Here is a 10062-nt window from a genome sequence, read left to right as displayed (position 1 = left end):
AACTAGCAACTTGGATGCATCTTCTTTCAAATTATCCTTACCCAAGGAATAGAAGTACGTAGATGCTTATCCTAAGGAGCTAATCATAGGAGACACATCAAAAGGGGTTCAAACTCGTTCTTCTCTTAAAAAATTTTATGCCAACGCCGCTTTTCTTTCTCAAATTGAACCAAATGCATTGACGAGGCCTTGAAAGATGATTCATGGGTTATCGCAATGCAAGAAGAGTTGAATCAATTTGAGAGAAATGAGGTGTGAAAGCTTGTTCCGAGGCCAAATAACCATTTAGTTATTAGTACTAAATGGGTCTTTAGAAACAAGCAAGATGAATTTGGTATCGTGGTTAGAAGCAAGGCTAGATTAGTGGTCATAGGTTTCAACCAAGAAGAATGTATCGATTATGAGGAAACCTTCGCTTTTGTGGCACGATTAGAAGCCATAAGGATACTCCTTACCTATGCTAGTAGTAATAATTTTAAGTTATTTCAAATGGATGTCAAAAGTGCTTTTCTTAATGGTTTTATTTCTAAAGAAGTTTATGTTGAAAAATCTCCCGAATTTGAGAATGATAATCTTCCTAATCATGTGTTTAAATTGACTAAAGCTCTTTATGGATTGAAACAAGCCCTTGAAACAAGCCCCAATGGCTTGGTATGAGAGACTTAGCTCATTTCTTATCCAAAATAATTTCACTAAAGGCAAGGTCGATACAACATTGTTTATTAAAAAATTTAAAAATAATTTTCTTATTATTCAAATTTACGTTGATGATATTATTTTTGGTTCTATAAATGAATCTCTATGTGAATCGTTTGCCAAGAGTATGAGCCAAGAGTTTGAAATGAGCTTAATGGGTGAACTAACTTTCTTTTTAAGCTTACAAATCAAACAACTTAGTAATGATATTTTTTTTCATCAAACAAAATATGCATTAGACTGCTAAAACGGTTTGATATGGATGGTTCAAAGGCTATCAATACTCCTATGAGCACCTCCACTAAGTTAGACATTGACTAAAGTGGAGAAAGCTTTGATCAAAAAGCTTATAGGGGTATGATAGGTAGTTTACTATACCTCATCGCAACTAGACCGGACATTATGTTTAGCGTAGGACTTTGTACTAGGTGTCAACCTAATCCTAAGCTATCTCATCTTAAAGTGATAAAAGGAATTCTTAGATATCTTAAAGGAACCACTAATCTAGGATTATGGTATCCAAAATCCAAAAACTTCGAATTGATTGCTTATGCTAATGCGGATTTTGCTAGATGTAGATTAGATAGAAAAAGCACATCCAGAACATATCAATTCTTAGGTCATGCACTTGTCTCTTTGTCTTCCAAGAAACAAAACTCGGTTGCACTATCTACGACCGAAGCCGAATACATAGCGGCTAGTGCATGTTGTGCACAAGTCGTATAGATGAAAAATACATTAGAAGATTATGAAATTTATCTTAAGAATATTCCCATAAAATGTGATAACACAAGTGTAATATGTTTAACGAAAAATCATATTCAACACTCTAGAACTAAACATATTGACATTAGGCATCACTTTATACGAGATCATGTTAATAATCATGATGTAGTCTTAGAATTCATTGATACGAAACATCAATTGGCCAATATTTTTACAAAACCCTTGATTGAGGAATAATTTGATTTTATAAGAAGAGAATTAGGTATGCTGAATTTCTCTAATATATGAGTTCCTCTTTAAATTTTTCTCCGGATTTTCTTAATTGAGTTCTATTTTTCGAGATCATTCACTATTATTTCTTCACTTGATATAAGATTTGAATCATGAAATTATGGTATGTTTAATGAGCCATAAGAATTCTTCCATACAAATTTTCTCCTCTTACGAAAGTAAAACTTCGAAAATCTTATATGATGCTGGTGTAAATAAGTGTGTGCACCACATAATGATAAAGATCTTGCATAATGAAAACACATAATGTCAGCACCACACAAATATGCACTACACCACAATGTAGCTAGTGCACACTGCCTGTAGGCGGTGGCACCGCCTAGTTGGCGGTAGCATTGCCAGTGGTCACTGCTTGTGGGCGATAGCACCGTCCAGCTGGCGGTGCCACCGCCCGTAACCTGCCCTATATAAAGATAAGTTAGGGTCGACGGGAGAACCGACCCCAACTCACTCTACACCTCTCTAAAAAACCTCAAATCCCTTATTCCTCTTGCTCTCTCTCTAGTAACTTAAAAGAATCCCCATTCTCTACTAAATCAATGAACGATCTCAAGAAGGTTAAACTACTAAGGTAATCCCTAAACCAAATCATTTCCTTCTTTGCATTACTTGTTGTTGCCTCTCATTTGTTCTTAATAAATGTAATCTCCATGACTTTTAGAAGATCCTCAAGGGACAAAGGGAAGAGGAAATTAGATGAACCTATGACTCCCTACTTTTTTATTCTCCTCAACATGCCCTTAAATTTCCAACCATAGAGACTAGAAATGTTCATAAGGGGAAATACATAGACTTAGAGGAATTGAGCAATTTGAAACTGTTAGGAACGAGTCGGCACTAAGAGGGGGGGTGAATTAGTGCAGCGAAAGGATTACGGCGGTTTAATAATCTTCGTTCGATTAAAACTGATTTCGATGAAAACCGTTTCGGAGAGATGTTAACTTTGAAATCATATTCATAAGCGTAATGTAAGTAAAGCAAGTAAGTAGTTTACAGTGAAGGTAAATAGCAAGAATAGAAATGCAAACCAAGTTTTTATAGTGGTTCGGTCACCGTGACCTACATCCACTCCGTCGATTCCCCTTCCGTCGAGGCAACCGACATCCACTAACGATCTTCCTTTAATAGGCGAAGATCAACCTCCTTCTTACAACTTTATTCTCCTTTTGTAGGCTCAGGAGAGAACCTTTACACCCCCTTTTTACAAAGCTTCCCTCATACTCTCCCTTAGAATGCTCTCTAAACTTTAGAGGAGGGACTCTATACTTTACAAGGGTTTTCAACTCTAGAAATATAGAGTTTTTGTTCACTTTTCTTACTTCTCCATATAGGAATAGCTAGGGTATTTATAGACCCCAAATGGCTTAAAAAATAGAGCCAAAATTCAAATCCCTAAAATTTCAAGGTATGGGTGTTAAGATCGGAGCGGCACTAAGAGGGGGGGGTGAATTAGAGCAGCGATAAAGTACGACAAACTTTTGATGATTTAAACACTTTCAAAAACTTCGTACGATAAAAGCAACATTTCGTCTGAAACCGTTTCGATTGTGTTTTAACTTGAAGGGATACGTAAGAAGGAGACAAAGAAGTAGAGCATCAAAGTGAAGATGGTTTGCAGTAATATAAATGACAATAAGATAAACGCAAACCGATTTATAGTGGTTTCGATTGTGTTTTAACTTGAAAGGGAAGGACAAATACCCCTCTTACAACCTTTTACAAGTGGTTCACTCTCTTACAAATTTTCAAAGAGAAAGAAGGAGGTGAACACTCAAGCAATTGAAAATAAAAACTTGCTAAAGACTTTGCTAAGGCTTTTATCTCAATCTCTTGCTTCTCAAAGGTTGTATTCTCTACTGAGAATTGAGGGGTATTTATTGTCACGCCCCTCCCGAATTTTATTTTCATTCAGGAGGTGTGAACCTAATTCAAGATTGATAATATTTAATTCAACAAACAATCCAGGATCCAATCACACCTTTGAGGTCACTAAGAAAAACATTCAAGTCATTCACCTCTACAATCCACAATTCACAAAACCTGTGCAGTTTATAATCATACATCATGTCACTAGATGATTCTTAAAATCCAAAAGCAACTTAACTAAACCATAACTATATCATAAATCCATAAGCGTGGTAATTAACGCAATCACAAAACCAACATGTACTACATGTTTATATCAGTACACAGTTTAGACTTAACATTTCCAAAATCCTGACGTAAGAGGTACTTTTCAAATATTTACAAGATACATTAATCTAGATTTGTCATTGATATTTCATTACACCCAAAAAGAACTTATACAACATCAACCTATCAAGTACAAAATATTTGCCCCAAAATCTTCTAGTCTTCCACTGCCTCAACCCAATTTACACATTTTAGTGAGCGATAAGCTATCCTGAAAAATTTATATAGCAACGGGGTGAGCATATAAAGCTCAGCAAATGACTAACATATCCATAGCAAAGAGAACAGTTTTCAAACAAATGAGGTATCAAAATACAAAGCAGAGATACAAGATGAAACAGTAGCATGTTTTGTTTGAATGCAGAATTACAATATCATATCGTTCGAAGCACGTTTTATTCATATAATCGAGGAAAGGTAATTGGAGCATATCATTGGCATAAGGAGCATATCGATGACATATGGTAATTTCAAGGCATAACAAAGACGTAAGGAGCATTTTGGATACCATGAATGCAGAATTACGATGTCATTTCGTTCGAAGCACGTTTTGTTTATACAATCGAGGAAAGATAATTGGAGCATATCATTGGCATAAGGAGCATATCGATGACATATGGTAATTTGAAGGCATAACAAAGACGTAAGGAGCATTTTGGATATCAATGGCATATGAAACTGTTCGAAACATATCAATGGTGAATGAAATGCTTCAAAACGTATCAATGGTATATGGAAATATTTCGGAAGCATAAGAAGCATTTCGGAACATATCAAAGAACAAATACAAAATAGAAGCTCAAACATCGTACTCTAGCATAGTGCATGTGAGGTTTAACTCAGTGGTGGCTCCACGCCGTGATGAGTTCTCGACTCCATCCACGGGTAGCCCTTTCCTACTCGAGCCCTCTCACCCTGCCCAAGTGCTAGGTCAGCTCTGAATTTCATGTCAAACAGATAGAAGGTGAAGTGGGATTCCAAACATAATATGGTCCATCCATTTCTGAATGACCACCAAACATAATCTAGAGCATCGCGGGCTCTAAGCACATACCCTTTACCATTTCTGGCAAAGGTCCAAATAATCCCACAAACACCAGAGTACAAAAGGGTATTGTGAATAATGAATTGGGACATATCGGAAGCACATGCGGAACAATGAAATGTACATATGTCTTTCGAGTCAATACGATACAAACATAATCTTTCATAAATGTATTCAGATTTGAAAGAAAACAAAAGCAAGAGCATACAAGGATTTTCAAGAAATCATATATAGCTCAATTGAAATAAGAAAGTTAGGTGAATTCAATGTCCAACGAAATGAAACTAGAAGAGGCACATATCGAAAGCAAATGCGGAACAATGGGATGCATGTGCCGAATCATTACGATGCAAACATGATCTTTAGATGATAGCTGCAGATGTACAAATAAATAAATGACAAAAGTATACAAGAATTTAAGGTAATAATGTAAAGCTTAACTGAAGTAAGAGTTTTTGCCGAAATCGATTTCCAAAGAGAAAGTAACAAGGAAAGCCGAAATCGACCAAAGCTCGATTCTAGCAGAATTTGATAGGAACATTGTATGAACTATTTGGATAACCAATTATGCTCCAATTTATACAAAATAGGTGTCATTAGAAAGCTTTGTCAATCTAGTTTTATGCCAATCAAGTTTTACAAGATTTGGAATTTACAACCGGGAGTTACAGATAATTTCGCAGCGAAAGGTCTGAAAATATTAGCTCTGTTTTATTGAATCCATAGGATCGATGAAAGCAGATGTTTCAGTTAGCAATTGTACTCCAAAAATTTCAAATCAGGTATATACAGAAAGAATTTTGAGTCTAGCTTCGAATAAAACATACTTTGTATGAATCTGAGTTCACAACAGAAAGTTATAAGTAGTTAAGCAACAAGAGGTCAGAAATTTTAGTCCCTGTTTTGCAGAATCTGTAGGGTTAATTTAAACAGAAGTCTTAGTAGGCATTTAAACTCCAAATCATTCGATCTTTATATCAAAATAAAGATTTTCTTGTCTACTTTCAAATGGAATAGGTTTTGTCTAAATCAGAGTTTATTACAAAATGTTATGATCAAAACATTGCATAGAGGTCAGATTACCGAAAAATTACAGATTCATAGCTTTATATCAAAACGAAAGAAGATCGGGTTCTCAGTTGAAATCTTTCCAATTTTGCAGAATAAAAATGGAAACAGAGATTAAAGTTACTGTGGGATTGGGTTAGAACACTTGCCTTCAAATTATTTGAATCCCAAATGTGAGAAAATTGATGAAAAACCTCAAGCTCTTCTTCTTCTTCTTCTTCTTCTTCTTCTTCTCTCAAACTCACGTTGGCTGCAACTCTTCAGGTTTGTTTTCTTTAACCTTTCATCTAATTATTTAGGTTTTGGCTAATACAAAAGTTGCAAGGTGTCATGCATGCATGAAAGGGGTTAGGTGTCATCTTTAGAGCAAAAATAAGTGGTACAACCTTATGTTAGTTAGTGACACATGTCCACTATATTTTTTTTTTCTAACTTAAATCTGAATCTTTTATAAATTATATCAAACTTCTAATATTTACTCTTAGGTCCCTAGCCATAAACCTTTAATATAATATCATTTAATATAAAATAATTATTAAATAATCCTTATTTTTACAAACAAACCTTTTACTAAATTTTTAAAAATGGGGGATGTTACATTTATAGGCCTCAAGAGGATTCAAATTTGGGCTCCAAATTTTGAATTCTCTTGGGCTCCCGAGGCTGGCGGTGCCACCGCCTGTCAGTGTCGGACACTGACAGTGTACTGGCGATGCCACCGCCGGACCTCTCGGGTGCTAGGCGATGCTATCGCTCAGTCTAGCGGTGCCACCGCTTGGTTCTCGGGTTCTAGGCGGTGCCACCGCCTACACTATTTCAGCTCACTGGTTGGGTTCCAAACTTGGCCCAAACCAATCCGAACTCGGGCCCAATTGGCCCCTACTTGGGTTATAGGATTAACACCTAATCCTAACCCTAATTAACATGCTAAATACGAATTTAAAGACATTTCCTAAGCTATTACAAAGTCCACAAGTCAAGACTTCTTCCGGCGAGCTTCCGACGAACTTCTAGTGGTCTTCCGATAAACTCTCGGAAACCATTCTGCGGACTCTCGGCAAGCTCCTAGACTTCACGATTTGATCTTGACGAGTTCCAACGAGCTTCTTCGGCAAGCTCCGATCTTTCTCGGTGAGCTCCGCGAACTTCCAACGAACCTTCCGGCGAGCTTCCAAAAAACCCTTCGGCAAGCTCCCTACTCATTCTCGGCTAGTTCCGACAGCATTCCCGATGAACCTTCGGACTTCCGTCGAACTCTCGAACTCGCAACAAATCCTTCGCGCTTGACTCCGACACTTTGTTTCGCTTTATATCTTCATCGTTATCGTAGTTAATCCTGCACACACAAGCCAAAACTCTACTCCAATCTAGACAATTATTACAACGCGAATTGACATTCTGTTGCCCGGCATGTCATTGGTTGGCGCTTCGTCCGATTCTTCAGCGCTTCGTCCGATTCTTCAGCGCATCGTCCTCTCTTGCGGCTTGTTGCCCAATCGGCGGTTGACCTCCGCAACCCCGATATCCTTGGCACAATTCAGCTCTTGGCCCGATGCCCGACGTCTGAAGCCTTCTGCCATCCAATATCCTAACGTGATCTCCTCCGGCGCAACGTCAATTCCTCCTGCATTAACTGTCTAATCCTGATCGAGTAGACCTGCATCACTCAAAATGCAGTTAAACATCCAAACACAATCAATTAGTTTTATCATCAAAATCCAAGATTCAACAATCTCCCCCTTTTTGATGATGACAACTAATTGATGACTAACGGAGTTAACCTTAACTCCACGGAGTTTAACTAAACTCCCCCTATCAATATGCCATTGATAGAACACTTGGATTATCCCAAATCCAAGTAACATTAATCACATGTTATGAAAAACATTTAAACCATCATGCAAATATATATAAAATATTCAATTCAATGCATGAAGTCATCAATATACTTCTCCCCCTATGTCATCAACAAAAAGGAGAAGTAGCTCTAGCTATTTTAAAAGATATGCAAGTTTTTACAAAATAAAGCTAGATTTTCATCACAACATATAAGCACAAAAGCATAGCAAGATTCTTAAGTTCAATCATGGCAATTCAACACTTGCTTCTAGTGCAAGATTGCACTTTGCTTTTCTTTGCATGTTCTCACTAGCAAAAGCTTTCTCCCCTTTGTTTTTGTCGAAAAGAAGGAAAGAGTACAAGCTAGCCAACATTTGCCTTGAGCTAGCAATCTTTCTCCCCCTATGTCATTGCCGAAAAGAAGGAGAGGAACCAATGATTTAGACTTTTACATAAATTATGAATTTGCATCAATCAATATTTCAATCATCACATGATACATACAAGACAAAAATTGCAAAGAAATCATGTCATGAAAGACATCAATTGTTAAACATGATATGATAATAGTCTCAAAATTTTCAATTTGCAATACATGTGATACATTGCAAACTAAAAAATTTAATGCGATGCTTTTAAGGATATCAACCTATTTTTGATACAAAGCATGGCAAGAGCAATTATATTGCAAGTTTTCGAAGTTTTACATTTTTTGCTTCTTTCGAGATAGCAATTCTTTGCTTCTCTATAAGCTAGCAAATTTTACGATATGCAAGTTTTACTACATACAAGCTAGCAAATTTAAAGATTTGCATGTTAGCATATTTGCTTTTCTTTGCGATGTGCATGATAGCATTTCTTTGTAATGTTCAAGATAAAAAATTGTACATTATGCTAGCTAGCAAATTAAATATGTTCAAGAAAGCAAGCTCTTTCTTCTCTTTTGAGAAGTGTCATTTTTGCTTCCTTAGCAAAATGCCAAACTAGCAAGGGACCATGTTTTACATGAGGCAAGCAAACAATTTGGCAAGTGTTACATTTGTATCTTTTCTTTAGATGTGCAAGAAAGTAAGCAAGTTTTTGTATTTTCTTGACTTGTGCAAGGTAGCTAATTTATCTTTGAGATTACCCTTTACATCAATTCAAGATAGCACATTAGCAACTCTTTCTCTCCCTTTGTCATTGGCAAAAACAAAGGAAGATTCAAGTCATGAATATCAAAATAATAATTTTATCATGAATATTTCATCATTGTGTGCATCATTATTGCATGCATAATACCAAATCATCATATATATTTTCAAAACATATAAACTCATCATTATATACATGATTCCAAATCATCATTCATATCATTTCAATCATTGTTTCAATCATCACTGTAACTCATCATGCACAAAATGTAAAATCATCTAACATGATACAAACATTTATTTTCAAAATATTTATCACTATTTTCATGTATGATAATAAAGTATTCATGATACACATTATATGCATATATCATCACAATAAAAAGCAATTACATGCATAATTTTATATCACCACATAAGAAATATCAAGAAGAAAGTAATTGGGTGATGCGATAAACATTTCATGAATACAAGGAATTGTATAAAAATCATATCATGAAAGATTAGAACATATGAATACCAAAAGGCATGATTTCTTTTTAAAAAACCTACTCATAAATAATCAAAAGAAAATCTTAGGAGATCGATTAATGAAAAAATCTTGATTCGTAATAAATCTTAATTTGTAAATATCACGAAATCAAGATCATGATTTTGAATAAAACTCATTCAAATTCAAATCGTCCAAATCATCAAAATCTCAACATTTCTTTCAAGAGATTCAAAATGGCATAAATAATTTTATTGGTCTCTTAGGTAGAAATCAATAAGATAGAGAAAAAGAAAATTTTTAATAAAAAATTCTTTCCTTCTTTTGTTTCAACTTATTGATTGATTTCATACATGCATGTCCCCTTTTTTTCTTTTTTCTTTTTAAATCCATGCATCATCGTTTAAAACGGAAAGATAAAAAATCATAAAAAAAAAGTGCAACACATAATTCAAAAAAATTTATTTCAACTCATTACTTCAAGTCAAACATGATTTCATTTAATCAAAATTGAATAGCTTCAAGACCAATAAATCATCATGTATAACAATCATCAAGTATGATACAAACTTTTCAAAACG

Source organism: Musa acuminata, chromosome BXJ2-5 (genome assembly GCF_036884655.1).
Source record: "Musa acuminata AAA Group cultivar baxijiao chromosome BXJ2-5, Cavendish_Baxijiao_AAA, whole genome shotgun sequence".
NCBI classification, from domain to species: Eukaryota; Viridiplantae; Streptophyta; class Magnoliopsida; order Zingiberales; family Musaceae; genus Musa; species Musa acuminata.
The sequence above is the reverse complement of the archived record's forward strand: the minus strand, read 5'-3'. Positions refer to the sequence as shown.